We start from the raw sequence: 8552 nt of genomic DNA, 5'->3' as shown, positions 1-8552 counted from the left end.
AGCAAATTCACAACACCTTTAATTTCATGGATAATATTGCAAAGGACAAGGATGTTTTGTTTCAAATTCCTGGCTTCAAGTGATCCCCCCACCTTAGCCTCTCAAGTACCTGGGATTACAGTGTAAGCCATTGCACGCTGCTGGGACAAGGATCTTTTGTAAAGTAAATGTATTTAGAAAAAATGTATGAAGTCAATAATAATAAAGGTGGTACAAACTGTAGAAAACATTATAGAGATGGTCTATAAATAACTGAGGCTTGGGAGACATAATACTATAGCACCAGGCAGCTTCATCTTCAGTTATGTCTATAAAATTAAAGTCTCATAGTGCTGCAGAAAGGAAAACTAAGAATCTTAGACATGGGTTTTAGCCCTATGTGTGCATTTCTAGGAACCCTCTCCCTGGACATCTCTGTGACCTCCTTGTTGCGAGTAAATCCAACTTTCCCAGTCATTAGAGAACACTAGGAAGACTCTGAATGCACAGAGGGGTTTCTGTGTCATAGAGGAAAAAGCTGGGTTGGGGGACCCTAGGGACTCTCTGCGTGGTGCATAAGAGATCCACACCCAGGACACAGCAGAGGTCAGTGCAGAGGAACGCAGCTCATCCTGTTATGGGACAGGGGTCCAAATAAGAGTTGCTTCTCAAAGCATGTTCTGGGGGAGCCAAAATGTAGACAGAAGTGAAGGGAAAGGCAAAGAAAAAGGAGGCAAGTGTGAGAAGGGAGGGGACAGAGAAGCATCCTGGGCTGAGACCACACCTCAGGCCCACCTGGGAAGTGCCCCGGGAGGAGGTTCAGCACAAACAGCACAGCTGACAGTCAGAGCAGCCATGCTTGGGAGCATTTCTGGAGCCCAAGCTCTTCTCCACAGTGGAGGACAGAGCAGGCAGCAGAGACCCTGGGGCCACCTCAGCCCCTCCCCGCAGAGGGTTCATTCCCTGGCAGGGGCTGTTGGTAATAGGTGAGGGGAAAACTCCCTGGGAGTGGGTGGGAGGAGGGAGAATAGAGACTGGCAGTGGTCTCCCGGGGAGGGCAGGGCTCTGAGAGGGATCGAGGGTTTCTGTTGAAGTGGGAATAAGGGAGAGGACACCAGCCTCCATCATAGCTGAGACTACAGACACTTACTACCATGCTCTGCTAATTTTTTTAAAAATTGTTTTAGAGATGGGGTCTTGCTGTGTTGCCCAGGGTGGTCTCCAACTCCTATCCTCTAGCAATCCTCCCTCTATGGCCTCCCAAAGAACTGGCATTACATGCCTGAACTATTGCACCTGGTGCCTTTATTTCTTATAAAATATTACAGCCTGCCTGCTGGCCATTCCTCAGGCTAGCAAGTGCAGCTTCCAGCAGAGACCAATAGCAGGCACTTGAAGGAGGGCAGGGTGGAACAGGGTTTGACACTGAACAGGTTGGCCAAGTAGACATTTTCAATAGGGTATAGGAGGAGCGATTAATATTTATGAAGGTTTGACTTGCACAAGCTTGATAAGAAAACATGCATGCTATATGCATTCCATGTTCACTTTGGAGTAATCAGGGTGCCCCATAGGGCAGTCTTCTCTCTGTTATCTGCACAGTAGAGCTTACCAAGCCCTTCATCAAGGCAACAGGACCCCGTGGAGGACAAAGACTCTGTAGGTTAACCTGTGAACCTGAGACTCAGGACACAACATGCCTGTGGTGGGTAAGGGGTCAGAGATTCCTGGTCAGTCCCAGGCTGAAGATGTCCAAGGGCAACAGGACCTTCACTTTACTCAGTGTCACAGAGAGTGACACAGGACTCTATGAGAGTGGAACCCAGAATCCAGTGAATGCCGACTGCAGTGACCCAGTTAGCCTGAGTGTCCCGTGTATCTTCTCTTCTTCTGGGGCTCAGGATGCCAGCTCAAATCCACATAGCCAGAGCTCAAACCATTCACTTCCCCTTGGGTCCAAGAACACAGACTCCCGCCCTTGGATACCCAGGCTGGCTGTGACTTCCTTCCCCAGGCAAACCCGGAAGGGCACAGCCCTGACCAAAAATAGGTGGAGAGGGACTGCTCCTGTCATGGGAGGCTCGGGGTCCACAGCCTGTGATGGGAGAAACAGGTGAATGTCTCAGACTCAGGCTCAGTGAACACAGCGGAAATTTGGTTGGGACTTTCTCAAACAATGTTGTGACTCAGCTTAGAGGGACACTGTAGCCCTTCCACAGACCAGGAGTTTTCCTTCCCTCTGATAGCATGTTCCCACCCTCAAACACAATTATGGTCCATCCTCTGAGGGACATGGTGTTGCCACCACTGTGGAGATGGTGCAACTGAGACAAACAGTGGGATCTGGTGTTGAATGGGACCTTAAGCCAACAATGACAATGTCAGTCCACAACGTTTAGTATTTATGGACTCAATGCAAGTCACCTGATTTCATCGACTGTTCACAATAGCTCAGTAAAGTAAATGCATCATCACCACCACTTTAAAAACGAAAAAGGTGCTTGGGCAGTTTGTGACTACTGTGGTCGCTGCTGCATTGCTCTCTGGTAAAGCCAAGTAGGTAGTGGGTGCAGCCTCTGGACTGAGCTGATCCACCCTCCTGGTGGAAGCAGGGGAGCCAGGCTGGAGCCATGGCCTGTGCAGTGGTAGCAGCTGTACCGACTGCTGCTGCAGGATTTGCAAGCTGTTATGTTTGGCAAGCCACGAAGCACAGAGAGCCTCAAGTAAAACAAGTTTTTCAAAGTCTACCAAAATATTTTTCAGAGGTTATTACAACAGAGGTGGGGTTGAACCCAAAATGACAAAACAGGAAGCAGCACTAATACTAGATGTAAGCCCTATTGCCAATAAAGGAAAAAATAAGAGGTTCTTATCAACACGTTACGCTCTTAAATCACCCAGACAAAAGAGGGTCTCTTTATATAATAGCCAAGATCAATGAAGCTAAAAATTTACTGTAAGGACAAGCTAAGAAATGTAAATGTATAATAAATTTCAAGTTTATATTAGTTTATGTGTATAAGTACCAACTTTTTATAATAAAATGCCTCCAAGCAGAGAAAAATTTGAGTTTGGATTTAATAACCGTAAGAGAGGACTCAGATGTCTCCTATTTCACAGTCAGCCTGAAAGGGTCATTTTGCTGGAGGTAAGCTGCTGGTTCAGAAGGAGGGGTGAGCCACCTGACCCTGTGAACAAAGAGAGGAGATGAATGACTGAGAGTTTCCTGGGGCCTGGGGCCATGTTCCTTCCCAGAGATCCCAGCCAGCTCTGATGGCCCTGACCCTCTGCAGAAGATCAAGAGTCTTTGCTCAGGTGACAATCTGTAAAGATAAGGTGGCACCTCTCTTTTGCCCCAGACCACCCTATGGTGACCTTGGAGTTCTCCCAGACATCTCTGTGGTACCCACAATAGGAACTCCTTCTCAGCTCGCAAGTTTTGCAACCTCATCATCAGGTTGAATTTTTCTCCTGTGGACTTTTGTGAGATCCTTTCTTAGCACTCTTTGTGGCTTTATAAAGATCAGACCCTGTTCCTCATATAAACTTCTATGTACTGGGGGAAGGCAGGTGTATTAGGCCACTTTTGTGTTGCTATAAAGAAATACCTGAGACCAGATAATTTGCAAAAAAAGAGGTTAATTGGCTCACGTTTCTGCATGATGCACAAGAAATAGGGTGACAGCATTTATTTGGCTTCCAGTGAGGCTTTTACTTGTGGCAGAAGGGGAAGAGGAATAGACATAACACATGGTGAGAGTGGTAGTAAGTGGCAGGGGGGAGGTGTCACTCCACGACAGTCTCACCCTGTCATTCAGGCTGGAATGCAGTGGCACAATCTCAGCTCACCGCAACTTCTGCTTCCTGATTTCAAGCTATTCTTCTACCTCAGCCTCCCAAGTAGCTGGGATTACAGGTGTGCATCACCAAGTCTGGCTAATTTTTGTATTTTTAGTAGAGATGGAGTTTCACCATGTTGGCCAGGCTTGTCTTGAGCTCCTGACCTCAGGTAATCCTCCTCCCTCAGTCTCCCAAAGTTCTGGGATCACAAGCATGAGCCACTGTGCCTGGCACCACGCACTTCTAAATAACCAGACCTTGTACAAAATCACTCACTATCATGAGGACAGGACCTAGCCATTCATGAGGGACCTGCCTTCATGACCCAGCCAGGCCCCACCTTTAACATTGGGGATTACATTTCAACATGAGATTTGGAGTGGACAAACATCCAAACTATATGAGCAGGTTTGCCAGTTGTGTTCATCTCTGAGGCCAGGGCAGCTTTTCATAGAATAGGAAGGACATGTACTTTTCAAAAAATGTATTATGGAATGAAGATTGCCCAGCTGAGTCCTCATGACTTCTGGAATTGAAGTGACCCCAATCTAAGGATTTCTCAATCTGAAGAGCCCATCAGACTAACAGCAGATCTCTCTGCAGAAACTCTACAAGCCAGAAGAGAGTAGGAGCCAATATTCAACATTCTTAAAGAAAACAGTTTTCAACCCAGAATTTTATATCCAGCCAAATAAAGCTTCATAAGTGAAGGAAAAATAAAATCCTTTATAGACAAGCAAATGCTGAGGGATTTTGTCACCACCAGACCTGCCTTACAAAAGCTCCTGAAGGAAACATTAAATATGGAAAGAAAAAACCAGTACCAGCCACTGCAAAAACATACCAAAATGTAAAGACCATCAACACTATGAAGAAACTGCAACAACTAATGTGCAAAATGACCAGCTAACATCATAATGACAGCATCAAATTCACACATAACAATATTAACCTTAAATGTAAATGGGCTAAGTGCCCCAATTAAAAGACACAGACTGATAAATTGGATAAAGAGTAAAGACTCATTGGTGTGTGAGACCCATCTCATGTGCAAAGACACACATAGGCTCAAAATAAAGGGATGGAGGAATATTTACCAAGCAAATGGAAAGCAAGCAAACAAACAAACAAAAAGCAGGGGTTGCAATCCTAGTCTCTGATAAAACAGACTTTAAGCCAACAAAGATTAAAAAAAGACAAGGGCATTACATAATAGTAAAGGCATCAATGCAACAAGAAGAGCTAACTGTCCTAAATATATATGCACCCAATACAGGAACATCCAGATTCATAAAGCAAGTTCTTAAAGACCTACAAAGAGACCTAGAATCCCACGCAATAATAGTGGGAGACTTTAACACCCCACTGTCAATATTAGACAGATCAACAAGACAGAAAATTAACAAGGATATTCAGGACTTGAACTCAGCTCTGCACCAAGCAGACCTAATAGACATCTACAGAACTCTCCACCCCAAATCAATAGACTGTACATTCTTCTCAGCACCACATAGCACTTATTCTAGAATTGACCACATAATTGGAAGTAAAACACTCCTCAGCAAATGCAAGAGAATGGAAATCATAACGAACAGTCTCTCAGACCACAGTGCAATCAAATTAGAACTCAGGATTAAGAAACTCACTCAAAACCACACAACTACATCGAAACTGAATAACCTGCTCCTGAATGACTACTGGGTAAATAACAAAATTAAGGCAGAAATAAATAAGTTCTTTGAAACCAATGAGAACAAAGACACAACCTATCAGAATCTCTGGGATACAGCTAAAGCAGTGTTTAGAGGGGAATTTATAGCACTAAATGCCCACATGAGAAAGTGGGAAAGATCTAAAATCGACACCCTGACATCACAATTAAAAGAACTAGAGAAGCAAGAGCAAACACATTCAAAAGCTAGCAGAAGACAAGAAATAACTAAGATCAGAGCAGAACTGAAGGAGATAGAGACACAAAAAACCCTTCAAAAAATCAATGAATCCAGGAGCTGGTTTTTAAAAAATATTAGCAAAATGGGTAGACTACTATCGAGACTAATAAAGAAGAAAAGAGAGAAGAATCAAATAAACACAATAAAGAAGGATAAACGGGATATCACCACTGATCCCACAGAAATACAAACTACCATCAGAGAATACTATAAACACCTCTATGCAAATAAAGTAGAAAATCTAGAAGAAATAGATAAATTCCTGGACACATACACCCTCCCAAGACTAAACCAGGAAGAAGTCAAATCCCTGAATAGACCAATAACAAGTTCTGAAACTGATGCAGTAATTAATAGCCTACCAACCAACAAAAGCCCAGGGCCAGATGGATTCACAGCTGAATTCTACCAGAGGTACGAAGAGGAACTGGTACCATTCCTTCTGAAACTATTTTAATCAATAGAGAAAGAGGGAGTCCTCTCTAACTCATTTTATGTGACCAGCATCATCCTGATACCAAAACCTGGCAGAGACACAACAAGAAAAGAAAATTTCAGGCCAATATCCCTGATGAACATCGATGCGAAAATCCTCAATAAAATAGTGGCAAACTGCATCCAGCAGCACATCAAAAACCTTATCCACCATGATCAAGTCAGCTTCATCCCTGGGATGCAAGGCTGGTTCAACATATGCAAATCAACAAACATAATCCATCGCATAAAGAGAACAAATGACAAAAACCACATGATTATCTCAACAGATGCAGAAAAGGCCTTTGATAAAATTCAACACACCTTCATGCTAAAAACACTCAATAAACTAGGTATTGATGGGATGTATCTCAAAATAATAAGAGCTATTTTTATCAAACCCACAGCCAATATCACACTGAATGGGCAAAATCTGGAAGAATTCCCTTTGAAAACTGGCACAAGACAAAGATGCCCTCTCTCACCACTCCTATTCAACATAGTATTGGAAGTTCTGGCTGGGGCAATCAGGCAAGAGAAAGAAATAAAGCATATTCAAATAAGAAGAGAGGAAGTCAAATTGTCTCTGTCTGTAGATGACATGATTGTATATTTAGAAAACCCCATCATCTCAGCCCCAAAATTCCTTAAGCTTATAAACAACTTCAGCAAAGTCTCAGGATACTAAATCAATATGCAAAAATCACAAGCATTCCTATACACAAATAATAGACAAACAGAGAGCCAAATCATGAGTGAACTCCCATTCACAATTGCTACAAAGAGAATAAAATACCTAGGAATACAACTTACAAGGGATGTGAAGGACCTCTTCGAGGTGAATTACAAACCACTGCTCAAGCAAATAAGAGAGGACACAAACAAATGGAAAAACATTCCGTGTTCATGGATAGGAAAAATCAATATCATGAAAATGGCCATACTGCCCAAAGTAATGTATAGATTCAATGCTATTCCCATCAAGCTACCATTGACTTTCTTCACGGAATTAGAAAAAACTACTCTAAAGTTCATATGGAACCAAAAAAGAGCCCATATTGCCAAGAGAATGCTAAGCAAAAAGAACAAAGCTGGAGGTGTCATGCTACCTGACTTCAAACTATACTACAAGGCTACAGTAACCAAAAGAGCATGGTACTGGTACCAAAACAGATAGATAGACCAATGGAACAGAACAGAGGTCTCTCAATGAATATTGAGAACACATAGACACAGGGAGGGGAACATCACACACCAGGGCCTGTTGGGGGGCTCAGGGGTAAGGGGAGGAACAGCATTAGAGAAATACCTAATGTAGATGACAGGTTGATGGGTGCAGCAAATCACCATGGCACATGTACACCTATGTAACAAACCTGCACATTCTGCACATGTATTCCAGAACTTAAAGTATAATTTGAAAAAAAAAAAAAAAGAGCTAGGTCCACAGGTGAGGGTGTGTCTTCCTGAATTATTAAGAAAATAAGAAAAATGGCTGCTATCAGGATAGGGAGAGGCTTCAGGTGCTGAGGGCACCCACTTTGCACAGGTCATGGGGTCGTTGTGGGGAGGAGGGGGCTTCAGGCAACTGGGTGCTAACGCAGGGATGGACAGATTCCAAGTTCGAGAGCTCGGCTCCTCCAGGACACATACTGAGGGGCCTCCATACTTCCCCTGGGGTCTGCCCCAGCCCTGCCCTTTGACCAGTCTAAAGCAACCTCGACTTCCCAAGCCCAAGAACAAAAGGACAGAGGGTACACCCTTTACAACACCTTTTTCTGCATTGCAGATGAGAAATGGAAAGTACTTCTGATTGGTCCCCTCCTGCAACAATCAGACTGGTCAAGGGTCTAGTCTTCATTTGCATAGGGATGTAACTTTGTAACTTCACTTCAGCCTCTGATTGGTTGCCTTCCACGACCAATCAGACTGATTGCAGGCCACTACTTTATTTACATAGGGAGTAAGCCAAATAGCCAATGGGAAACCTCTAGAGCATATTTAAACTCCACGAAATTCTATAACCAGCACTCTTGAGCTGCTTGCTCGAGGCCACTTCTACTCTGTGGAGTGTACTTTCATTTAAATGAATCTATGTTTTTTGCTTCATTCTTTTATTGCTTTGTGCGTTTTGTCCAATACACCAAGAACCTGGACACCTTCCACTGGTAATATTATCCTCTCTGCAATTGTATTCATGGAAAACAATTAAAATTCACCCCATGCGTCCAGTTTGTGGTCTGTGATATGATTTATTTTCTAATTCTTATTTTTATTAGATGAGCCAGTGCTCCTGGAGGCACAGGT

At 43.4% G+C, this 8552-nt stretch overlaps 1 pseudogene; it reads left to right on the top strand.

Moving 5' to 3' along the window:
• The first annotated feature begins 2609 nt into the window (after window positions 1-2609).
• On the top strand, window positions 2610-8099 carry LOC129021072 (mitochondrial import inner membrane translocase subunit TIM14-like; annotated as a pseudogene).
• Window positions 8100-8552: the final 453 nt, after the last annotated feature.

The sequence above is a fragment of the Pongo pygmaeus genome, chromosome 20 (assembly GCF_028885625.2).
Source record: "Pongo pygmaeus isolate AG05252 chromosome 20, NHGRI_mPonPyg2-v2.0_pri, whole genome shotgun sequence".
NCBI lineage: Eukaryota > Metazoa > Chordata > Mammalia > Primates > Hominidae > Pongo > Pongo pygmaeus.
The sequence above is the reverse complement of the archived record's forward strand: the minus strand, read 5'-3'. Positions and strand labels throughout refer to the sequence as shown.